Source organism: Lycium ferocissimum, chromosome 7 (genome assembly GCF_029784015.1).
Source record: "Lycium ferocissimum isolate CSIRO_LF1 chromosome 7, AGI_CSIRO_Lferr_CH_V1, whole genome shotgun sequence".
Lineage (NCBI taxonomy): Eukaryota > Viridiplantae > Streptophyta > Magnoliopsida > Solanales > Solanaceae > Lycium > Lycium ferocissimum.
The window spans coordinates 53,796,970-53,816,246 of NC_081348.1; the positions used below are offsets into that span (position 1 = coordinate 53,796,970).

Below are 19,277 nucleotides of genomic sequence, written 5' to 3' on the forward strand. Positions count from 1 at the left end.
TAAATATAACAAGAAGGTGAATTCAGTTGTGTCACAATGGAAGTATGGATCACAAACATGGAAGAAGATGCTACAGGCAAGAGATTTGATAGAGCATCAAATTTGGTGGCAAACAAAAATGGGAAATTCCTACCTCTGAGGAGTATTATGATGTGAGGATTCAAAATATGAATGAAGTCAGTCAAGATGGGAGATGGAACACAGTTCTGCTTAATGAATTGTTACCCCAAGATATAGTTCAGCATATTACTGATACTATACTGCCACCATCCTGGGAGAAGGGCATGGATAGACCTTGGTGGCTCTTGGATACTAAAGGGGAATTTTCGTAAAATCGGCACAGGGAGTACATAAGGTTGAGAGGGCGACCAAATAAGACCTATAAGCACGTGTGGATAAAGGGCTTCCTTTTAAAATTTCCTTTTTCTTATGGAGATGTTGGAAATTCAAGTTGCCACTTGATGATGTTTTGAAGAAGATGCACTATAATATGGCTTCAAGATCTTGGTGTTGCTCAACTCCACAAGAGGAAACAATACAACATCTTTTTGCCAAATCCTTTTCGACTAACGGGACTTGGTCCTATTTTTCTCTTTTGCGGTATCAATGTGGAAGGATTACAACTACAACAAATAATATTGAAATGGTGGCAAGCCCTTGTGGATCGGGAGGCTTAAACCATTTTTTCAAGCATCACTTTACTATAGTTGTATGGGAAGCGTGGAAGAGAAGAAATTCAATCAAACATGGAGGGCATAAGTACGTAGGTAGAGTCATTTATCGGTGTACTTAACAATTCAAAGACTGGTGCAAGTTAGGAATCCTTCTATGAAACGGGTCCCATACAAAAGGAGAGATATGATACAAGTACTAGAGGAAGGAACGACTAGATTGAAGGTCACTAAGGTACTATGGAAATTCCCTCCGGAGGGATGGATTATATGCGATACGGATGGGGCATCCGGAGGAAATCCGGTAGGAGTTCTTATGGTTTTTGCTAAGGAACAATTCGGGAGATCTAATGTATGCTCGGTGAAGAGATTAGTTACACTTCAAACACCGAAAGTTTGAAACTATAGCAATTTTGGAGGCAATCAAGTATTGTAAAAGCAAACATTTACATTGCATTATAATACGGACCGACTCCAAATTGTTAACACGATTCTTTCGGATGAATGGAAACCACCTTGGAACATAGTTGAATGGGTGGAGGAAATTGTTGAAATGAGCGAGAGATATACAAATTAGATATGAGCACATGTTAAGGGAAGGGAATAAACTTGCGATTCCCTAACAAACCGGGCCTTGGACAAGGGCAATTTGAGATACCACGGTTTTATAGAAATGGAGGTGGAACAAAGAAAGATCATTAACGGTGATAAATCCCAAATACCTTATGCGAGGATTAGAGCGTAAGTTAACAAATACCATGGAGAACATTCATAAGGGGAGGACAGAAATGTCAACACAACTTACCACAAGGAAGAGCAAAGGAAAGTCACATAAAAACCACTCAAAGGGCATCAGAATGCACAAGAATCAGGAAGATTTACACATTGAGAAAAAGCAGAACACAGAAATGACTCTCAGATCTGGGTACAGACAAAAGTCATCATCTATTGTGAAGAATTAGAGAAATCACAGGGCAAATCACATCGGAAAAGTTTACACAACAAATAACCGAACAAACAAACACCAACATGAAAGGGGTTCTGCGAAATATGCAAAGGAGATGAAGAAGAGCATACGGAGCGAATACAAGAGGATTTGAGCAAAAGAACACTTGATTATTTGAAGGAGAGCTCGATTTGGGCATCGACCACGATACTAACAAGAAGAGGAAAATCATGAAGAAAAGTGAGATATTGAGATTTCAACCAGAACAATAGCACACAAACAATAAGTGGAAGGTTATCTTACCTGAGGTGGAACGATAACGATGGTTGCAGAGAATCGATCGGAGGAGCTTCACTGTTGGAGTACACCTGAGATGGAGGAGACAACATAGTTTAGGAAAGTACCAATGTTTTAGGGCTTTTACATGTTTTAGTAGCTTTCAACTTTTAGTCCATGTATTTTCGTTTTTTGCATTTCTTTACTTCTGCTGGACCTTTTGATTTAATAAATACAAAATAGTCCCATGGGACTAAAATTTATTTAATAAATAAATAAATAAATAAATTTGCCTTAGTCCATAGGATTTATGTAACTCCGTTCTGCCGTTGGATTTGACTTGTAAATATGTCGTTTGGTTCGCGAATTAAATTATTCCGAAATTATAGTTGTTGGATTATAATTCTTGAACTAATTTATATGAACTTTCGGGTGGGATAAAATAACACCAAAGTTTGATGAAATAAGGTGATATATTTCAGGATTAAGTTTGAGATTAAATAGTTTATACTTTATTTGGTTGAAGTTATAAATTTATTCTGAAAGTAGTTATACCTTCAATCAAGGAAGTTTAAATTTAATCTAGGATATATATCCTGAAACATCCACCTTATCTCCCGAGCCCAACGACCCCTAAAGAATTGGTGGACGGCTGGATTTGAAGGGACTAGAAAGATACGTGGGAGGTAAAAATTAAAAATAAGGGGACCAATAAAGATGGAGTTGTTGATATGTTTGATATTACCGGCAACCGGTTGTAGCCGGTATTGAGAAATCATCGTAAAAACACGGGCCGAACCTTGTGGAGTCCAGGATGAAGAAGTTGAAGGTTACTTACCAAATTTGGAAAATTTAAGGAAAAATGTTTAAGGACGTAATATATATGCCTTAAGAGGAAGCAAGGGTCAGCCTTCTAATCACTCAAATCATGATGTTTGTCATCTGTCTTTGCTTTTTTCTTACTTTATTACTCCATTAAGGCCCTAAGAGGAAGTTGTATTTGGAATTTGGAAAGCAACCAAAACTTGTTTTTCACTTTTTTTTTTCTTATTTTTTTCACTTTCAAATCATTAAATGTTTGTCACTGTCTTTGCATTTACCAAATAAAATGAAAAATATTTGGTTTTCATGGCCAAACGCCTACTAAGTTTATTGTATTAATTACCCCATTAGAATGATAAGATTACTTTAACCTCAAAATAAAAGCAAAAATATGCAACTTATGCGGTGCTATAATTTTGATAGGAAAAAGGGTTTATGACTAATGATATTCTACACATCAAGGGCTTTAGTTAAATTAAATACACTTTATCACTTTCATATTTGATTTGTAGTGTTTTTTGGGATCAAGTGAGGAAGATTTAATTGAGAAGCAATGATCAATTATGTTTTTGTGACGCATATAAAAATATAATTAATAATAAATCAAGTTATATATGATACAAAAATGTGTTTTAAAAAGTGTTTAAAAATGTATTTTTGGAGTAGTATTTGCCTATTTGGATTGCAAGAACAGCAAAATTATATATTTAAAAATAATTTAATTTAAAAAAATTCATCTACCCTTGATCCATGCTTTTATCGTCACGAAATTGTTGTGATATCTATACAATTGCAAGATTTTAAAGTCATTTTTCTTTAATAAATTTCATCTCTAGTTAAAATTCGTCACATAAATTGAAACATAAGGAATATTTGTTAGAGGAGAAGTTTAATTTTTCATTTTCTATTCTCATATACAACACCATCAAGAAAGTAAAAGGGGAGGGGTGGGGGTGGAAGACCATCTCTTGTCACATTATTTTTCTTTTGGAAGATCGTAATCAAAACGGGACAAGCAAGATAATAAGTAAGATTAAAAACTAATAGTCATCTTGGTCCAATAGTTTATACTTTATTTGATTGAAGGTATAAATTTATTCTGAAATTAGTTATACCTTTAACCAATGAAGTTTAAATTTCTCGATTTATATCTTTGATCTCATGCTCGGTTTATTATCTAGAAAGATACAAATTAGATATATGTTTAAAAATGTGTTTAAAAATGTACGATACAAAAATGTGTTTAAAAATGTATTTTTGGAGTAGTATTTGGACTGCCAAAACAGCAAAATGATATATTTGAAAATAACTTAATTTTAAAATTTTCCTTTACCCTTGATCTCATGCTTTTATTATCACAAAATTGTTATGACATATATACAATTGCAAGGTTTGAAAGTCTTTTTTCTTTCTTAAATTTCATCTCAAGTCAAATTTCGCCACATAAATCGAAACAGAAGAAATATTTGTTAGAGGAGAAGTTTAATTAATTTCATTTTTTATTCTTATATGCAACACAATCGAGAAAGTAAAAGGGGAGGGGTGGGGTTGGAAGATCATCTCTCGTCACATTATTTTTCTTTTGCAAGATATGTATATACACGTAACCAAAACGGGACTAGGAATAATTGATCAACAAGCAAGATAATAAGTAAGATTAAAAACTAATAATCATCTTGGTCCAATTTGTTGGCCCCTTGTTTTTCTCCTTTAAGAGAGAAACTGACAACTTGGACAGGAAAAAAAGGATAAGATCCACCAAATGCAGGAGCAAAATTATCGTTGTCATTGTAGCCAATTAATTGGTAGAAGATCTACCATTAAGAGTTGTGATGGATTTTGCATGAAATAGACAGGTTTCGTTCATTCTTATTTATAGTTCTCTGAGTTCAAATTTTGATAAACGAAAATAATTTTGCAAAAAGCGCTTTCCCTTAAATGGATTCTATGTGGTGGCAAAATCAGAATAATTTCCAAAATACATGTCGATATTGAATGAGAAATCAAAAAAGAAAAGGTAGAAGATCTGTGTTGGTCAAGGATGGGCTCAAATCTTTAGTTTTATTTTAAGCTAGGTCATGCAACGTGGTAACTTCTTGTCCTAGGAAATACTTTTTTCTTTAGGACACAATACAAGGGGAGCTCGTACTTGATGAAGAGAAGTTACATATCTAACCAAAGGCCCCAGTCGAAATAGTCTATTATTCTCCAATTTCAAATGTTAATCGTTTTAGTAAACTTAAGTTATTCGAAATTATTTGTTTTTTTTTAAGTATTAGTTACTTTTTCATATTTTCCTTACATTGATGAAATATTAAAGAGTAGTTTAGATAAACACTCTTAATTAAAGTTATTAAGAAATGTATCAATAATCACAAATTAAAGACAAACACTACTAGAAATAGAAGTTTTTCCCACCGACATTTAATGGGAAATTTGTGCTACAAAACATGATATTTTCACCTCATTCCCACCGAACAATCTTACTAGGAAAACACAAGGTGGGAAACAGGTTCCCATTGAAACGCTGAGAAACTTTCTAATTTTTCTGTGTGAAAATACTATGATTTAGGTTTTTTCCCACCGACATTCAGTGGGATATAGCTACTGAACATTTTTCAGTGGAAAATTCAGTGGAAAAATAATGATTTTTTAGTAGGGAAAAAAATAGGAACCATGAGGCAGTATTATCTTCTGGAGATATTTTTGTGTTGGAAAGTTTAAAGAATCGATTTTGTCTCCAATCATGTCAAGTAGTCGATGAATTGCTTCATTCTTGTAAAAGATAATTTTATAAATTTCTATGAATAATGATATTAATCAAGAGCAGCTAAAAATGTACTTTTACTAGCCAAGAACTATTCTCCCTCTTCGTATAATTCGAGTCGTTAGAAATTCTTTGACAAAGAGGACGAATAGAGCTATACCAAAATTGTGTGTCAAGAACCAACAGTTAATTTTGATCATAAGTTTACGACTAATTACGTTGAAGAACGAAAAAAGTCCCTCATCGGTGGTTAATGAGATGGGTGGTCTCCTTATATGGACTTGGGCAATCCTCCCCTCTTAAGCTAGCTTTTGGGGTTGAGTTAGGCCCATGATCCATTTCTTTACATGGTATCAGAGCAGGACTTGTCTCACCCGATGTGGGCCGCCAAATTAAATTGTCCACGCACCAGATGTCCAGTCCTGGGTGTGAGGTGGGGTGTTGAAGAATGAAAAAAGTCTCTCATCGGTGGTTAATGAGATGGGTAGTCTCCTTATATGGACTTGGACAATCCTCCCCTCATAAGCTAATTTTTGGGGTTGAGTTATCATGATCCATTTCTTTACCATTAAGGTTTATATTTACTTCTAAGTATTTGATGTGTTTTACATCTGTTGTTCCTTTACCTATCAGTCCATAAAAATCAATCTTTGTTGTTATCTTTTGTCTTAAAAATTAATAAGTCTCTTCCTCTAATGAATGTTCATCTTGACTCTGACATTTGTTTAGATGGAGCTACGTAGATAAACAAAAAATTCAAATTTACCCTTAAAACTATCAAATTGGTTCATATATCCTCTATAATTATCCTAAACAATTTAAAAATAAATATACCCCTTATGTGGCTTTTACCTTGTCAGCTCTGTGGTAATAGTTGTAATAGTAATAGTTATCATCTCAATATAATTACATGATTCTTGATGAAATCCATGTGCTTAAAGTTGCTAAACAAGAGGAATAACCCAAAATGAGGATTATATTATCACCCTTAACAACCTAATAAAGTCCCACACGAGCATGGCATAAAAGTATTCCCTTGTTACCTTTTATCTGAAAAGGTTTGCGTGGAAAATTACTTGAAAAAAGAAACCAATAAATCAATAAGGTTTTTTGGCCAATAAATACCTTTAATAATATGTGCTTACTTTTTTTTTTTTTTTTTTTCTTAATTTAAAATTGGAGAGGATATGATTTTTATATAAGTGTGACAAAAAGAGATGAAGGAGAAATGATAAACCAAAAAGAGATGGAGAAGATTATTCTCCGTTTGATATAAGAGAACCGTCGTTTTCCTTAGTTGACGACCAAGAAATGACATCGTTACCCACCATGTGATTAATTAAGAAAATAAAGATTAGTATTAATTTGCAGTTGGAATGTGACTTTTTTTAAAAAAAATTTTTTTATTGGAACAAGTAGCCCATCTTCATCCAAGCACGAGCTTACAACCATCCTTTTTGGGTGTGTTCGGTACAGGAGAAAATATTTTCCATGGAAAATGTTTTCTCAAAAATGTGTTTTTGAAAATAAGTAAATTTCTTACTTATTTTTTCATGTTCGGTTGGCTAATAAACAAAAAATTTTCAAAAAATACTCACCCAAGCCCTATCAACCCCACCACCCCACACCTACCCTGCCGCCACCACCCAACTCCACCCAACCACCACCCTCGAAAGCATTTAATCTTCACCCACCCTATCCCACACCACCACCACCCCACACCACCGCTCCACCCATTTTTTTCTCAAGTTTTCTATTTCATATATTTTATTTTAATAAAAAAAAATTTTCAAAAAACACCACCCACTCCCGCCAACAACCCACCTACCAACCACCACCATCCCCCACCACACCTCCACACCACCGCCACCACCCCACTCCACCCAAACCACCACTTTAACCATACAAATTTTTCATTTTTAGGAAAGTATTAAATTAAATGAAGTCACCCAAAAATTTGATTGGAGGGAGGTGAGTTGGGTGGTGCCTATCCCACACCATGGGAGTGGGTGGGGGTGGGTTGAGTGATAGTGAGGTAGTTGGTGGAACGTCGCTCCACCCAAACACCACCAAACAAAAATGAAAAAATTGGAAAACACACACCCTTTTTCTTAACCGAAAATTCTGTTAGATTAGCCGTAGCTTATGAAACTCGAAAATAATAGGTCTGTCTGTTTACCCTTATCAGTTTAAAAATAGCAAGCTTAATTCTTGTGACATAGACTTCGAATTGTGACTTAAATTACAAACGCCTCAATCTTTATCACTTGAGCAAAAAGCTATCTTCGATGCTTCCTAGAGAAATTATATATCCTGGGACAACAAGTTATCACGTTACTTGACCTTATAAAGAGGCAAATAATGCCCTTGTCGCAATTTTTGACTGCCTTAGATTTCTTGGACCAATAAAATCTACTATAGTACCTTATTAGTTGGCTACCATGTAACTAACATGTTTTGCATTCACCTTTTCTTTCCTTTTGTTTGCTTCTACCTATTTTTGCACAGATGTTCAGCTTGTCTCCTAACGAAACGAGAGGCCAAAATTCGACCGCAGACGATTACTTGGTTAAATTACACTATTTAGTCATGTGCATATATCTTGAAAAGTACGATCGACAGTTTCAATGGAACGATAAATATTCTTCCATCCTGAATCAAAAGTTTCGGATTCAAGCTTTAGGTATGAGTTCATTTTTGGGTAAGGTGAATTTTACATCCAATGTAAGATTTTTTCAGTGTGATATATGTCAAATTTAATCGGACCCCAATACAAATAACGGATATCAAGTGAAAACTCAAAAACAAATCTTGAAAACGAAGGAAAGCCCGAAATAGAGAAGGGGAATCTTCCTCCTAGATTGACCTTTTTTGCCTTTTCAAAAAGAAGAAATAGTTTTTGTTTATTGATAATAATGAATATATTCCAAAACCATTTTACTTGATCTTCAATTACCTCCCGTAAACCTTGGTTTCTTCAATGTGCATGATAGTGCGACACAGTTCATCTCAGGCTTTCACATTGCGACACGTCACACATCCTTTTGGCCTTTAGAGAGAATATACATAAAGAATCAATCCACAACGATTTTTGTTTTATCCCTTCTTACCTTAAAACAATTCAATGTCAATATCCAGATAAAAGAATCATTGGCACTAACATTCTTCTCTTGTGATGTAACAAGGCATGTAGCTTCAATTCAAAATGTTGCATTTTAGTTTTTTTTTCTCTCTTTTCGTATCCGTCTTTTAGAGTTTTGACTCCCTAATTAATATGTAAGAACATCGACAACTTTGATAGAGATTATTAAGACACAACGTATAAATATAAAATCATAATCTTGAGTTAAGGTTAAACAAATGATTCGTTCAACTCCATTGATTTGACAACAGACTAATTTTCACAATCCACTAGCTATCATGCTCTCATAGCCTGAAGAACTCGATTGATGGGATGTCAACTTTTATCATTTAAGAATAAAATACGGTAAGGTTCTGATAGTTAGGAAACAAGGGTTCTCTATTTATAGAGAGTGTCTACTCATCACAGATCAATAACTATTGAGTATTTGCTTATTCACACATAATAATGTAATATTAGATCCTTTTTTTTTTTTTTACTACTTAAGCTAAGCCATTATCCTTTTCAGATTATAACCCATCAACGTAAATTCAAATTTCAAACATAACAAATAATACATGATGATATCATTGTGGGAAAATTTTATTCTAAACGAAGGGTATATTAGTTCAATTATATTTTTTTACATATAAATTGATTAAAAGAATCATTCTTATAAATAAATTAACATAAGGGAGTTAAGTGTGATATTGTGAACTAAAAAGCGAGGTTAGTGTTACGAAACTAAATCTAAGAGGAGATTTCTGAAATTTTCGTAAAAAATATTTTCAATATAGAAAACTTTTACTATTTTTTTAACTTATATACTACACCTATTTTTTATTTAAAAAAATCTACCTATTCAATACCTGCCACGTTACCTTCTAGCCCCTTCTGCAGCCGTCCACCAATTTTTGTCCAATATTTCCAAGTAATCTTCGACTAGGATTGTTTAAAGGTTTAAAAATCCAATCCAAAGAACTGGGTGTAGTTAAACATTCCTGATGGACAAAGGCAATCAATCTCTTAAAGAAAAAGATGCTTTTGTACTTGGTCGATATTCTGGACATATACATTATTGTCCTTAAGTCGATGATATTTTTGTACTATATAATTTATGAAAAAATTTGGTACCCTAACCATTTGTCAAATGTCGTGAGTTCAAGGATTTCTATATGTAGCAACTAGCAATTTATAAAAGTTACGGAGTAATAAATTGCAGTACATGATTGCAATACTTGAATTTTGAGTAATCTAAGGAAAAGCGATATCAAAATGAAATAAATCAAAGGTACAATTAATAGATTATTTACATGATTACACTTTTCTTGGTCTGTATGGTTTGGGGCCAGCAAGGTAGGTTAAGGCATTAAACTAGGGTTTTAATATAGGAAATGTTATTAATACTTCTTCCGTTCACTTTTACTTGTCTATTATTACAAAAATAGATTTTTACTTTTACTTGTCCACTTTCGCATATCAAGAGAAATATAATTTGTTTTTCTTGTTTTGTCCTAAGCATTAATTACTCATTCCAAATCATTTTTCAAATCCAATACAATTACACACCAATTAATATGGGTATCATGGTAAAATATGCACTTTATTTATTATTTTGTAAAGGGTGTGCAAAGTTCACTTGAACAAGTATAAGTGAATGGAGGGAGTAAAATTTATTAAATACGCTGAATAGACACAAAATGAGAAAACAGGAAAAATGTTCTGGATCTTCCTTTATGATCTTTCTTCTTGGAGGGTTTACGATAAGTATAAAAATCAAGAAATGGTGAATCCTATGAAAGAAAATAATGAAAAAAAACGAAAGGGAAATTAGTACTTTTAGTTCTCAAATATTGATAAATTTAATTTTGATGCTTATAATTTTTAGTTGAACATTAACCTTCAATCGATTGACATGTACACTTTGATCCTTTAACTGTAAATCTTTATAAATTTAATAAGTATTAAACCATTATATTGTTGATGTGTTATATTAACGTGTTTTTGTTACTTCATATTTTAAAATAATATAATTTTAAAAATAGTTTAAATAGCACATATTTACTTTGTAAAGGGACAAAAAAATTTATATATATTAGTTAGTCAAAGAATAAATATATTTAATTACATATCAGAAGGATCAAAACTAAAAATTATCGATAATTAAGGGACTAAATATGTGAAAATACCATAAGAATTGTCGGCAAGAAGAGGCAATGTACGAAAACATTAAAGAAATAAAAATAGAAAAAGGGAGACAATGTACGAAAAACATATTTAAAAGAAAAAAAAGGTAGACAATGTACGAGGTTTGAGGGGCAACCTAGGAGACGTGGATGCTTCCTCTCCATTCATAGTAAGCCTCTTAATTAATCTATGTACTCTCTTAATTAATCTATCTACTCCTTTTGTCAACCTTTCCTTTTTTTTTTATCATTCATTTTACTCCCTATGTTTATTTATTTTGTATTTACAAATTCAAAGAACTAAATATCATTAAAATACATCCATACCAAATGTTTATATCAAATTATACAAACTAATAAAATAGTTAAGTGACTTAATAAGATGATAATATGTGTTAATAAATCGTGATTAATGAAAGAAGCATAAGTGCAAATACATGACATGCATCTATTAATTTGATATAAATATTCAAGCTCGTAAGTTTTTACCCTAAATATCCCTCAACACCAACAAGCGATCTTAAGTACCAATATTCTCGTTTATTGCTTTTTTCTTCTTCTTGCATTTTCCTACTTTGAATGAATGACATTGAAGTTTGAAGCATTTTTTGGGGGTGTTTTTGACCTTTTTTAGCAAGATTAGACTCCTTAATTAAGGCATTGGATACATTTAATTCTTTGACAACCATTGGATTTTCAAGTCAGGCATAAATGACACTTGTACTAACAATAAATCAAGAGTGATCGAGTGGATGGACTCGGTCTTGATTTTTCTCTAAAATTAAGAATAGAAATATCGAAATTCACATGCAAGTTGCATATTGCATATTGTTTTTATGTTTAAAATATTTAGGGAATGAATTATTGCAATGTTGAATAAATGATGAGGTTAAGTGAGAACACTGTTACCTTTCTTGAGATAAGATGAGAGGAAAAATAAAAATAAAATTTAAATATGATACTCCAATTATTATTCATGTGCAAAGCAAATATGGGTTGCTTAGAATAATGTCAAAGGTTGCATTTTTTGGCTTTTTTTCAGCTATGAATATCATCGAAACTTATTATATAGAACATGATGATAAAGTCGACTTCACATGAATCACACCAAAAACGTATCCACCAGAGGGGAAGGCCACGACAATTAGAACCTAGCGCATTGTTCGAACAAAAGAAAAAAGATCAAATTCTTTACTTTCAATCTGATTATATTGATTAACAGTCACTCTGTCTAATATATGTATGTATGTTTACTTACATATTCATGCACAAACAGTATAATATACTAATATAAAACAGTATAATATACTAATATATTCAATTATACTTAAATAATCTCAAGTTGTCAGAGTGACGTAACCACTTGTGTCAAATGTTCGGTGAAACCTAGATATCCACTTGCTACTACAGGAAAGATACATCGTACATAGGATTACGGAAAGTGTTAAGTATTAAACTTAAAATAATCTCAAGATGGCCACATTTTAAAATGTCACTTGCATGATTATATTTATATATTTATAAAGTATGGTTACCTTAGTAACGTTGTACTTAAAATATTGAGTATTATTTTAAAGAAAGCTGATAAAACTTCGAGGAGATTAGAGATCCGCGACAATTATCATAGTTGAATGAGAAACGTAGTCCCAAAAGATTAGTTTAATCATAACCTTAAATATTACTCCCATAACCTTAAATAAAAAAAATTAATAAGTCCATCCGTCTAATCAACATTGCTAAATCTTAAAGCTGTGTAAAGTTCTGTAAAAACATATAATATGGATCAGATGGTGAGCTTTTCTTTCCTAAACACTAATAAATATATTGTTAAATTTACTAAATTACCCCTATATAATAAAAATAGATTACTTTTTCATGCCTCTAATATAATAATAATATATTTTTATGCACTAGTAGTAATTATTTCAGAGTGATGTAACCACTTATGTCAATCCAACAATACAGAAAGATGCATCATACATTGGATTGAGGAAAGTTTTCCAATCATAAAATGAATGTTACTTTTAAAATGTCACTTGCATGATTATATTTATCAAGTATTGCTACTTTAATAACGTTGTACTTAAAATATTTAGTATTATTTTAAAGAAAGCTGATAAAACTTCGCGGAGATTAGAGATCCAATTTTTTTTTTAAATCAGAAACGTAGTCCCAAAAGATTAGTTTAATCATAACCTTAAATATTAGTACTTATTATTTCCATATTTCAAAGTTCAATCACATGCCAAAAGTCAGGCAACTTGGCTCCTTCTTGGTCAAATACCTATGATTGTATGAATTTGGACACATAAATAAAAAGAGGAACCTTAAAAAGGGTCAATATTTTTTGTTTCATATTTAATGTTTTTGGTTTGTTCAAAAGTGTCGTACCAGATGGTTATAGGCTAAATTGCACGTCTTGTATAGCTGAAGACAAAAGAAGACAGTTCACAGTTTCTTTTTAATTTTCTGGGAGTATTAAATTCAAAAGCTATTCCTTTTAGTTTCACAAAAATAAAGAATTAAAAAAGGAGGAATCATATTTTGAATCTTTAAAGACAGATTGTATGTTAAGGTATTAAGTATTATTCTAAGGACAATCTAATACATGAAGTATTCCATATTCATATAGGATCATAAAAGTGTCACACTTCAGGGAGACGTGATTTAAGTAACTTACTCTCACGCAAATACTAATGATTGATTTCACAGTTCGAACCTATTACTTATAGATCACATGAAGACAATTTTATCATTACTCCGAGGTTTCCCTTCGCATTATTGTTTTGAGTTCTGATAGATAAATAATAGTAATATTAGATTTATTTAACTGTGGGTTTTGCATACCAACGATTATAATAAATTTACCCTTAAACGGTGTTGAATTATGTCGAGAAAATACAGAAAAGTAAGCCTTAAGACTAGGTTGATATAGTCACATGCAATGCTAATGTCTCTGGAAAAGTTGGTAACCTATGGCATAAACGTTGTCTCTTATTAATGGACAGAATCATATATAGTGAAATTAATAATCGAGAATTATGAGGTAACTCAACGGTAGACCAACGGCATTGCATTTAAGAGGCGAATCGAGAATTTAAATTTTTTGGATTTGAGATGTTACTGAATCCATTGATTACTTAAGTTAATGCTTTCAAAATTAAATATCTCTATGTACATTTAATATATCTTTTAACCAATTTACAAAGCCTGAGTCAAAGCTATTTAATTTCATTGAACTCACACGTTATAATTTATATCCGCCTTTGTAATGCATTCTAGAGGTACAAAATTCGATTTTCGTTACTCTTTTCTCTCCCTTATCCAAAAAAGAAAACAGTAATACAAAAGACCTTATCTGCATTTTGTATTAGCATTAAATCAAACAATGTAAAACATAAGTTCTCTATATGAAACTTTTATTGCGTACCAATGTTAAATGGTATATATTATAAATCCTTTTTTTTAACTCTTAATTTTTAACTTATTTCATCCTAAACATCCAGGAAATATCTTTTTCGACAATCACTTTGGATAAACTATTCAGCTCTTAGATGATTCATCAGTTTTATTTTATTGAGAGTAGGCTTTCAGAATAATTTAAAATTGTTAGCTGGTAACATGGAATTATGCTTTGGTGAAAGCAATTTGTGTCTTGTCTGTTTACTAGAAGTTGGAAGAAACTTGCATAAAACAGTGCCATTTGATAAAATATATATAAACCAGCGATAATCCACCAGCTTAATGGTTTCTCAATTCATTAGGCACTTAAGGAAACAACAATTACGCCAAGTTGCAATCTTAATAAATGGAAAAACCACATTTGCACCCAAAGGAGAAAGTGAAGAAAAAGAAAAGGAAAATTAACGGCAATGCCCAAGTAAGCTAAAGATAACTACCTGACAACACCTATTTAAAAAAAAAAATTACAATCCACATCTATCTAGAAAAAAATATTTACAAAATAACTTGTATGATCATTGGATACCCTTGAGTTACATAAATCATTTGTATATAACAATATACCTTAATAGTATACAAAGTATGATTCAACTATTAATTGTACACTTTGGGGTTATATATTTATGTAAATCGTATATCGAAAAGAATATAACTTATAGAAAATTTAATGGCAAATTTGGTAAATAGTACAAGCGATTAAATTTTTTAGCCTGCTAGTGCTTGGCTAGTTTACTGAAAGTCCCAACAAAGTCGCGTGTAAACCTATGTTACCAGATAGAAGAAATGTAGTTACTGAGGCTTACAGTCTAGTGATATTAGTAAATCTTCCGAAAAATAAATATAAGTTCAATTCCTATTGTCTCTCTTCCCTTAATTTTCCCCTCGCTTTCTTATGTAATAGCAAAAGGAAAAAGAAAAAAGAGATGTTTCAGCCCAAAGGAAATGAAACTTGCTGGTTGCACATTAACTATAAGCCATTATATATGGGCCATAGAACAGCCCACTTCAGACTTGAAAAATTAAGCAGAACATGAATTTATTTGGGGAAAGAACGTCGCTGCCCCTGAAAAACAAAATGATTACCCGCCCTCATCCCCCTTACTTTCATGCCCTCAAACAATTTACCCGAAATGCCCCCAAAATTATGATACTAATATGGTATATAAATATATTGAGATGGTATCATGTTCATTTATTCAAAAGACACACTTTTCTCAAAAAGATCTCTATGATACCATCATCTTATATAAATATATTGTGATGATATCATGGAGGAGATCGCTTCAGTCTTTCAAAGGAGACACTCGTAAGTCCTCCGAAATACCATCGTGTTATATAAACATACTGAGATAGTATCATGTAGAACTGCTTCAGTCCTTCTCGTAATCCTCCAAGATACCATCATAATATATAAATATACTGCGATGGTATCATGGAGGAAAGGTTTTGGGCGAGGAAGTACTCGAGTAAATATTTTTTGCCAGTTGAATAAGAAGAGAAATTAGTTTAGAGGGGACATGGGGCGGATAAATATTTTACATTTTAGGGATATGTTGTGTGGTTTTCCCAATGTATTTCCTAGGAAAATCTATAGGGACAATTAAAACACATGAGAAATAGGCACTGTGTGATAACACCGTCCAAAAATTGGCATGCAAGAGCCCATTCCTAAGAACAAGGGTTGTATGTTCATGCCAATTCCCCCTGACATGTATGTACGGCTCAAACAAAGAGCTTGCAATGAGCATAGCCTAATAAATTTTTCTATCTAAAATAGCCAACATATATTTACCTTGAATTTCATGAAGCCAAATCTATTTTAATGTTATTATTTTAACTTTCTCCCCGAACTAGCTTAAGCCTCTTCATTTTTATTTATTTATTTTTCATTTTTGAAATCTATATAACATGATGTATGGAATTATGTATGCACTTTTATAGACTGTTGTACATTACATATAATGTATATGTATTGCTTTGTATAACCATGTATAAACATTGTATAACTATGTACAAACCATATAATCCACGCTATTTTCTGTACGTGAATCCATGCACTCTTCGAAGTGTTTGAAAGGCATTATTATAATTTGTCATTGAACAGAGAATAGGTCTTAATCCGACAAGAATCTGAAGCTAAAAATGAATATCGATCGTCCCTCTTCTTATAGCCATGAGATCACCATATTTGATGCATCAAATTGACGGAACCAACAAAGAGAGCTCCAATTTCATGTTGAGATTCCAATTTTCTTTGTCATGAACCTAAGAGTGCCAAAAAGCTTTAACCTTGTTCATTTATCCAACTGAGTCCACCATTGAAGTTGTTGAGAGGAAAAGAGCGCGACTGAGAGCAATAGAGATGTCAGCCGCCGCCAGCGGTTTCTGGTCAGCGGAGATAGGACGACAGACCGTGGGTTGCTGCGGCGGCGAGGAGAGAGAAAAGGAACAACTAAGAGAAGTTGGGACTAGGATTATACAAAAACCTGGCAAAATGGGCCAAACCAGGTAATAAACTAACTGGGATAGCTACGAAGGTATTGGGCCGTAATTATTCTGCTGTTGAAGCTATTTTTGTTGCTGTTTTGATGGTTTAAATCTCTAATATATATATATATATATATATATATATATTTTTTTTTTTTTCATGGCTGAGCTGCTTATATATATATAGACCGCAGTTCCTTGCTGGAGAACAAATTAATCTGTCCAGATCTAAAATGAAACTCTCTTCTTCGATTTTTGTATTGTTATAATGGAATGGGTGGTTATAGTGGTTTGTGATGGTGGTTATGATAGTTGTGGTGGTCTAAAGGTGGAGATGAATGTATGTATAGCGCATCTCACTGTATGTCCGGTGTATGTTTGATGAATGTTGAGTGTATGTTACTGTACATAAAGTGAACATACACACAGCATGCAAGTATGTATGATCAATGATGACACGTAAGTGTGTATGTCATCAGTATATCTTTCGTAAATATATTAACATTTACACTTGACATACACATAGCATCCAACGATACACAATGATATACAAATGTACATGGAGAGATCAGAGATGAAATCCGGCAAAAAAGAAAACTCCGATGAAGAGAAGAGAAGGGGACAGAGTCGATGGGTGGGATAGGGACAACGATGAAATGAAAAAGCTATGAAAGAGAGGCTCCGATGATTCTTCAGCAAAGCAGCGACAACCAACAAGTAGGATGGGGCCAACGGCGACTGAGGCCTCTATACAAGAGAAGACAAAATCACTAAGGGCCGGTTTGGAAAGCCACCCAGGTAATTGGGTGTAATTACGCAAGAAATTACACAAAATTACACTCACTAAAGAATTGTAATTACACTCTGTAATTACAGGGTTACTTTTTAGTTTGTTTATTTTTTTACTTTAATTTATTTTTATTTTTAATTTATTTTATTTCTATTTTTTTAATTTTTTTGATTTTTAATATTTTTTTATTTCTATTATTTTAATTTCTTTTTTATTTTTATTTTTTAAAATGTATTTTTCTTTTTATATTATTTATTTTTCATTTTCTTTATATTATTTATTTTTCATTTTCTTTCTTTTCATTCCCAACCTTTACTTCTTGTGATTTCATAATTCTCGTATTTTTTTATTTTATTCATTTAGCATAACCGTGTTATTATTCTAATATTTGAAATTACACCTAATATAAAGAATGAGTTATTATAAACTTACATATAACGGGTGACGTTATTAAAAATAGAATTTCATTGTGAATGGGGTTATAGACTTATATTTTTCCTTTCTTTTGAATTATTTATATTACGTTGGAACTTACGTATATTTGATATTATGTTGAACTTTTTCTTTTGGATTTTGAATTTAATATTTTCAATTTTAAAATTTTTCACTTATATTTGATGGATTTTTTGTGTCAAACATTTGAATAATGTTATGGCATTATATTTATTAATATTATTTTTTTGTCAAACATCCAATCCATGACGTTCTCACAAAAAAAGTCTTCTTTTAAGTTTTATAATTAATTAAAATTAAATATTAATTTGAAAAATATATATCAATTATTTTTGTTACAAATATATGATTATTAATTAATATATTTTCAAGAAACAATGTGTTATTAAATAAATAATTTAATATCATTTATAAAGGCAATATTTTAAATATTAATTTTAAATTTTTTATAATTAAATTTTATTTTTAAATTAAGCGACTGTAATTACACTTGTGCAACAACGCTTGTAATTACACCGTAATTACGTTATGACAAACAAAAGTCGTTGTAATTACACTATTGTGTAATTACTAGGCTGTGTAATTAGTACCCTAGTAATTACACCAATTCCAATTACCAGGTGGCTTTCCAAACAGGCCCTAAATTTGTAGAATTTCTTGTAGGTTGTATATATTTTGTATAGTTATTGTGCTAGTGTAATAAATGAAATGGTACCGTTAGTTATGGTAAATATGAATTTATATCCGTATATATCTATAAAAATAAAAAAATAAAAAAAATAAAAATCCTTTAAGAAACTATACATGTATCCAGGCTATATAAAGTCAACCACAACTCTACAAGCAATGGTAAATCTCAAATATGAGCTTTAAAAGTAGAAAAATTGCTTAGCAACTTTCTATATCTAGTTAGATTACAATATTAGTGTAAAATTCTTTGCCCTGCCAGACGTGTATAATATAAGTCCATCAAACATATAACAGAAGTTAAGTATAATATTTAACTATGTTGTTACATGTGACACAGAAGCAAGCCAGAGCAGTCATATAGAATAACTAATGAAGCAAAACAACATCCTTTCAGTCACATATAAGAATTGCAACTGCTAGACGCCAGTATGGCAGTCAAAAAGAGCACTGCAAAATGGATCGGAGGGCATTGTAAAACCTCTAACTTGAAGAACTTCATAGAGGACCACCTGAAGCTTCCTTTAAAAATCAAAACATATTTAGTTCGTCAATCGATGGAATTTACACCTAAAAAAGATATGACCGAGGGATTTAAGATTTCCGACG

The 19,277-nt window shown here is 31.8% G+C and overlaps 1 protein-coding gene across 4 annotated transcripts in view; it reads right to left on the reverse strand.

Annotated features, from left to right (window-relative positions):
• Positions 1 to 17,259: 17,259 nt before the first annotated feature.
• LOC132065670 (DNA repair protein RAD51 homolog 2) overlaps positions 17,260 to 19,277 on the reverse strand; it is a 28,328-nt gene continuing 26,310 nt past the window's right edge. The window contains exon 13 of one of the 4 annotated variants that reach the window (XM_059459170.1): positions 17,260 to 17,483. The gene's annotated coding sequence lies outside the window, so the exon portion shown is untranslated. Of the gene's footprint in view, positions 17,484 to 18,826; positions 19,191 to 19,277 lie in introns of those variants that run through there. The other 3 variants (XM_059459167.1, XM_059459168.1, XM_059459169.1) reach the window with 3 other exon arrangements.